Here is a 7,886-nt window from a genome sequence, read left to right as displayed (position 1 = left end):
GCATAATACCAGTGATAGAACCATCACAAATTAGCAGAGAATAAAAGTGCTAACAAAGATGAATACATTATGTAGAATTTTTTATGACAATCCACTACAAAATTTCTAAAACCTTCTCAAGAATTTGCTTTTCACACTGATGTTTATGTATTGATCTACATTTCTTATTGTGTGAATTAACTGAAGAAGAGAGTATACTCAATTGTATGGTATTCTTATTTTCCTTAGGTTTAAAACATTGCAGAGCTTTACTCAGTACTCTGAAGATCGGTAAACACCCATTTGTAAGGAACATGGACTTATGCATTACCAAGCAGGATGTCCCTTCCCAATGACACCCAGTTTCACCCCTCCTTCTCTTGTTGCTGGGAATCCCAGGACTGGAAACTCTCCATATCTGGATTGGCTTTCCCTTTTGTGCTGTGTACCTGACTGCACTGATAGGGAACTTCACTATCCTATTTGTGATCCAGGCTGAGAGCAGTCTACACCAGCTTATGTTCTACTTCTTGGCCATGTTGGTTACCATTGACTTGGGTCTCTCCACAGCTACCATCCCTAAGATGCTTGGGATCTTCTGGTTTAGTCTCAAAGAGATCCTCTTTGAAGCCTGCCTCACTCAGATGTTTTTCATCCACAACTTCCCTGGTATGGAATCAGCAATCCTCTTGACAATGGCTTATGACCTCTATGTGGTTATCTGCAACCCCCTCCGATATAGCACCATCCTCACCAACAGGGTCGTTTCTATGATTGGTGTTGGTGTGTTAGTGAGATCATTTATTTCTGTTATTCCATTTGTATTTCTCATTTTACAGCTGCCCTTCTGTGAGAATCAAGTCATCCCTCATACCTACTGTGAACACATGGGTCTTGCTCACCTATCTTGTGTCAGCATCAAGATCAATATCATCTATGGCTTAGGTGCTATGTCAATCCTAGTGTTTAATATCATAGCCATTGCCCTTTCTTATGTTCAGATACTCTGTGCTGAGTATTTTCGCCTTCCTTCTCGTGAAACACGACTCAAGTCTCTCAGCACATGTGGTTCCCATGTTTGTGTAATTCTTGCCTTCTATACACCAGCTCTATTTTCCTTTATGACACATCGCTTTGGCTGAAATGTCCCCCGTTACATTCACATACTTTTGGCCAATCTCTATGTTACAGTGCCACCAATGCTCAACCCTGTCATATACGGAGTCAGAACCAAGCAGATCCATGGCCGTGTGAAAAAAATGTTATTACAAAAATAAGGAATTAAAATGGAATAGCACCTAATATGTATGAGATGGAACTTTTGAGCAAGGAAACAACTTATTATATTAAATTATGTACATTTAAGTGTGATTGACAAAATATGTATTTTGTCTCCCTTCTGTAACTATTTTAATGAATTCAGAGACTGAAAAATCTAAGCTTTGTTACCCAATTCAAATAGTAAGTGAAAGTCCATGACAGTCTTTATATATGATATTTGATCACTGGTATCAGTAGATTCGAAGTAGAAGTATAGAATGTACTATTTTTTGGTATTATATCATTCATATGAATTTTCTTGATGATTCTCACTTCCTCTTTATCTCCAAGTTGCCCTATAACTGTTTCTCCCTTCTTACTTTGCAATCCTCTCTTGTTTCTCCTTCTTCTTCTCATTTTCTCTACCTTCAGAACTCAATCATTTTTATTTAAGGACTGAAATATTATATATTATGATTTCATCATAAATATTATCAGTTCAGTTCAGTCGCTCAGTCATGTCCAACTCTTTGCAACCCCATAAATCGCAGCATGCCAGGCCTCCCTGTCCATCACCAACTCCTGGAGTTCACTCAGACTCACGTCCATCGAGTCAGTGATGCCATCCAACCATCTCATCCTCTGTCATCCCCTTCTCCTCCTGCCCCTAATTCCTCCCAACATCACAGTCTTTTCCAATAAGTCAACTCTTTGCATGAGGTGGCCAAAGTACTGGAGTTTCAGCTTTAACATCATTCCTTCCAAAGATATCCCAGGGCTGATCTCCTTCTGAATGGACTGGTTGGATCTCCTTGCAGTCCAAGGGACTCTCAAGAGTCTTCTCCAACACCACAGTTCAAAAGCATCAATTCTTCAGTGCTCAGCTTTCTTCAGAGTCCAACTCTCACATCCATACATGACCACTGGAAAAACCATAGCCTTGACTAGATGGACTTTTGTTGGCAATGTAATGTCTCTGCTTTTCAATATAGACATCCAAAATTGTGTCATAGATTAGGTACTTATTTTGCACATAAAATGGAACTAGTGACATGACTGTCTATAAAAGGTTCATTATAAATGTTTGTATAGAGTTTGTCACAGATATATTTAGGTTTCATCAACCAAACTAAGACATAAATGTAAGTAAAGAAACCATCTACAGCCTAGAGTCGTTGACTACATTCACATTCTTAGTTCTATATGTTCTATAACTTATTTTTAGACTAATTTTGTAGTTGCTGTTTCCTCTTTTCATTAACAGACAGAACTGGTTTGGTCCTAGTTCTGTTTTTAATATACATATTTCAATGATTCTCAATTTCCTTATTTTATAAGCATTGCCATAGTTTTATTTCAAAGGTTAAGCATGAAGACTTAATTACATTGCATAATGTTTATACAATAATCAATATAGTACCTGCATGTTTTTATAATAAATAAAAATAATTATTAGCCATTAAGATTATCATCAGACTTCCTTGGTGGCTCAGTGGTGAAGAATCCACCTGCCAATGCAGGACATGTGAGTTTGATCCCTGAATCGGGAAGATCTCCGAGAGAAATAAAATGGCAACCCACTCCAGTATTCTTGTCTGGGAAATCCCATGGACAGTGGGACCTAACTGGCTATAGTCCATGAGGTTGCAAAAGAGTTGGACATGATTGGGAGGTTAAACCACTACAACAGCATTATCATCTTTATCATTTGTGTTATCATATTTTGTTACTGATGCTCACCCCTGACAACAATGTTTCTATTAGAGATGTTTATGGGTTTTTATTTTAATATTAGCCTTATACAAAATACCCTGAAGCTGTAGTGACACAACTAAAGTACAATTAGTGTCAAATTTAATATATATTGTCCACAAATTTAGTTTATATTTTTTATATTTATGTTTAGTGTTACCTCTTAGTCTTTATTTTTTTTTTTGTTTGTTTTGATAATCCCTTTATTATGGGAGTCTGGAACCAAACCCACAATATCTCTGAGGTATACAACTTCTGATTAGAAAATTATGTTTGTGTTAGAAGTTGTAGAAAAGATAGAAAAATACAAAGATGAAAATTAATTTTATTCAGCATCCAAATCTCTAAATATAATCTTTCTTGTCTCCTTCCACATATGTGTGTGTGTGTGTTACCTCTGTATATTTTCTTTTTTTTTTTTCTTTAATAGAAAATTATTTAATTAGTATACATGTGTTTAAAATAGAAATTTGTAATTTGGAAATAATTACATAATTTATTTTTATCTTTATCCATATATAATGTGAGGAAAGTTATCTCCACAATCTTCTGTCACTTCATTTATATCTGTTACTTTTAATCATATGTTCATCTTTCTAATTTCTTGTATCCTAATTTCTTATATCATCAGTCTGAGGACTCTATCACTGAAGTACCTTTATCACCGGGCACTTTCAATCTTCCAGATCAGCTGATTTTATTTTATTTGTTGTTGTTGTTTAATCACTAAGTTGTGTCTGCCTTTTTATAACCCCATGGACAGTAGCCTGCCTCTATCCATGGAATTTCCCAGACAAGAATACTGAAGTGGTTTGCCATTTCTTCTCCAGCTAATCTTCCTCATCTAGGGATTGAACTTGTATCTCCTGCATTGGTAGGCAGATTGTATACCACTGAGTCACCAGAGAAGCCCTTTTATTTCAGAATTATCTGAAACATTTTCATTTTTGCCTCTGATACTACCATCTTACTGTTTCTAGCAATCAGCATATGACATTTGTACTTTTGCTACATGCTGCTGCTGCTAAGTCGCTTCAGTCGTGTCTGACTCTGTGCGACCCCATAGACGGCAGCCCACCAGGCTTCCCCGTCCCTGGGATTCTCCAGGCAAGAACACTGGAGTGGGTTGCCATTTCCTTCTCCAATGCATGAAAGTGAAAAGTGAAAGTGAAGTCGCTCAGTCGTGTCCGACTCTTAGCAACCTCATGGACTGCAGCCTACTAGGCTCCTCCATCCATGGGATTTTCCAGGCAAGAGTACTGGAGTGGGGAGCCATCGTCTTCTCCGTTTACTACATACTTTATGCCAAAAATCTCTCCCAGTTTCAGTTTTGCTATTACATTTAACATTCTTCTTGGTCATCATTTTGTAGAAGTATGCCTAATCCTTAATAAACTCCTCTGCAATCCAAATATACCTACTTTATAAGACTTACTGACTTGCCCTCCCTTCCCCAACAACTAAATACTAATATTACACCGATTTTCTGACATTTACTTTTTAAGATCTACTACTCAAATGAAATCGTATTTCAGAAAAAGAAAAACACTGGTTTACATGGGAATGAATTTCTATATACTAACAAACTCTAGGGAAATTGCTCTTACACTATTTAAAGTAGAATAATGCTTACTTTTTTCATTTATTGTTAATTTATTCAGGGTTCTCTTACAACTTAATATAATATCTTGCAATGACTGCCTATAATCACCTCTACTCCCAGATCATATGAAATTTAATGCTACTTAACCTATCTATTAAGTGACTTACAAGCTACTCAATAAATGTCTGCTGAATGAATCAATCTAAGAAAGAATGAAAGAACTTATGTGCTTATTTATCAGTCATAGCATAATACAAGAAAGTTGATATCAAATATATGTATTGATATAAGTTATTATGCCAGAAACTACTGAAACAGGCTGGGTAAACGATACATTGTATTGAGAAGAAAAGAGTAACTGATTTAATTATGAAAGCAGGGAGCAAGTAAGTTAGCAAAGCTTTCCAATCCAATGAATTTATTCAGGCAAAATAGAATATAAATTGGCAGATTATTTGTGACAAGTAATAGCAAAATTAGGTAATAATTGTCTTAAACATGTTTACAATTATCATCCTGGTTAGGATGCCTCATCATTACAAATTAAAAAAATCATAGTATAAATTTACTTCAGTGTAATGAAATGTACTATTTTGTATAACAATAAGCTCAGTGAAGAACAGGATCAGCTGCCCAAAATGTAATCAAGGTTTCAGTTTCTATGTAGCTTTTTAGGAACTAAAAAAATTCTCTCCATAGGGATATTGAAGTCTTCCTTTCATGACTGAATGCCCAGTTTTCATTTTTCTATGATTAAATATTATACTTTTATCTTTATGCTCTCATTATGTTAAAAATATGTTTTGATTTATGACTTTAAAATGTTAGAATAACATATCTTTTCTTTCTTCAGTTCCCATTCATTTCATTTATATAAATACATTCCTTTTATAATTTTTATGTTATTTATTTTATCTTTTCTTTCTTTGGTTCCCATTCATTTCATTTATCTAAATACATTCCTTTTATAATTTTTATGTTATTTATTTTTTATTATCTTACACCCAGTAGGACTAGCACTGCATGGGAAAAAAATTTAAAGTCTTTTCTTATAGAAAAATCATGATATGTCAATACATTATTGATGAGTGCTAAGACATCAATGTGGGAAAGGAAGATACCTGTGTCAGTGATTGACGCCCTAAACTACATTTTTATATTTAATAAAATTTGATGCAAAATTCAACCAGTAAGAGATTCTGTTCACTTCATTCTGTTCACTTCATATGCCTAGGTTTTTGTGTCTCTGACTTCCTAATAACAATATATGCGTGCATTGGGGGAAAGGTGTGGACTAAAGACTATGTCTGCCTCCACATCAGTCCCTTTGCCCCAGGTACAGATAATGGAATTTCCCCAGGAGACTCTGAGTTGTTAATCTTGATTCTCATAGGGGTATGAGTTGGCTTTGCTTTCAGACATGACCCCAAAGATCCTAAGTACAGGAGGTATAAAACTATATTCTCTTTCGTAGGTGTATTGGAGTTCTCTAGCCCTATTCCTCCTGAAGGTAAGTTTCCTTTGAAATGTGTGATGGAGATGGATAGTCATTAGGGACTACTGTTCAAAAGTGAAGAAATGAGCTACAGTTGAATTTATTAAGCTCTATATCACCATTGTAGAAAGATTTTCTGACAGAAAGAGTTTTTCAGTGGGTCATGCTGAAACAATTTAAATTTTAAAATAATCACCTATAAAGGGAACTTAAATTATGGTATAAATGATGATCTCTACTGCCAGGGATAATTGTGTATTTGGGCAATTTGTGTATTATAATAATTTAAAAATAAGATCATCATAGACCCAGAGTTAAGTGCTAGTTTATAAAGCTTATTACCAAGAGGGAAGCAGAGAAGTAAGAAATCTGAAGATGGAGATTAAATACAGTCTAGAAGGATTTACTGGCTGGGGATTCTCTATTTTAGTCATAACATTATTAAAATACCTCCCAAAATTTAGACTTTTGTCTTTCACTTTAATCAAGAGTTGATTAACCTGAGACTCCTCTTCCTTCCTCCCTTCCTTATTTTCTTTATCTCATCCTTTCTTCCTTCGTTTTTATTTCCATTTTTGTTGTCTTCTTTCCCTTCCTTAAGCTTCTCTTTTCCTTCCTCCACCCCTTTCTTCCCACACTCCTCTGCCCCCTTCTTTTCTTCATTAGTGCTGTACTAGCTCTTCTTGTTTTTTGTTTCAGAAAGAAAGAGGAGAGAGAGAAAAAGGGAAGAAGAAAAAAAGATGGAAGAAAATAAGGAAAAAAGAGATGACAGAAAAGAAAGAGAATGAAAGACAGACACGGTGAGGAAGAAAGAGAGAAATAATGGAAAACCATAACTACAGTGTGGTAAATTAGGAATACAGATTTCATCAGCCTGAGGCTGACCTTCATAACTGTGATTAGAAAGGTGTTTTTATTCTCTGAAATCATCTCCTTTCAACAAAATTTTCACTGCTTGCCCTCAAACTCTCCCCAACACATGACAAGGAAGTGTAAAGATTTTAGATATTTTTAGATATTCTTAGCATTATGGCAGCCAGTAGAAACTCTGGAGATTCTTTATTCTATATATCCCATCAGGCTATTAATATCAAAGAGACACATATGTCTCCTGGAGGTTATTTCAGGCTGTAACGTTGCCTCATTTTGTGCAACTATCTTTATACTCAATGTACAGTATAACTTGTATATCTTTGTACACCTTTTTTTATATCTGTGGTATATTACAGTGTGTCATTGGGGTTTATGGATAAATATGAAAGGATAACTAAATGAAGCATATTTCTTAATTTAGGATATGGTATTCAGTGTAAATATTGATATTGAATAAACTGGTTTAAGAAATTCTGCTTGATATGCATCACTTTGTATATCTTGGTGCAACTCTGTTCCCATATATATATATGCTTTATGTGCAGGTATCCGTATCTGATGTTCTGTGATTTGGTGTTGATATGTTTAATTAAGGTATACTTTGTCTTCAAAAATACTAAAAACTCAACATAAACATAAACTCCTTCATGTTCCATTAATGAATTCTATGTCTTGTATGAGGTTTGAGCAAATGAGCATAAGATATTACTGCCTAATATTCAGAGAAAGGTCTTTCATAAAGTTAACTTTCCTTCCACTGAAAAATAGTCTGTCTGTGACAATGCCTGCTTTTGTATGTAAGTTTTAGCATTAACTTTAATAATAAAAATAGAGATAAAAATTAAACCTACTGGTGTGAGATTTTATCACTCTTATTTTCACTTCCAGAGATGGTCAACTCTTTGTCTTCTCATCGATGGCAAG

General features: G+C 34.9%; 1 pseudogene; it reads left to right on the top strand.

Moving 5' to 3' along the window:
• Positions 1–318: 318 nt before the first annotated feature.
• LOC109569344 (olfactory receptor 52E2-like) lies at positions 319–1,256 on the top strand (annotated as a pseudogene).
• The last annotated feature ends 6,630 nt before the right edge of the window (positions 1,257–7,886 follow it).

The sequence above is a fragment of the Bos indicus genome, chromosome 15 (assembly GCF_029378745.1).
Source record: "Bos indicus isolate NIAB-ARS_2022 breed Sahiwal x Tharparkar chromosome 15, NIAB-ARS_B.indTharparkar_mat_pri_1.0, whole genome shotgun sequence".
NCBI lineage: Eukaryota > Metazoa > Chordata > Mammalia > Artiodactyla > Bovidae > Bos > Bos indicus.
This window is presented reverse-complemented; position numbering and strand designations above follow the sequence as displayed.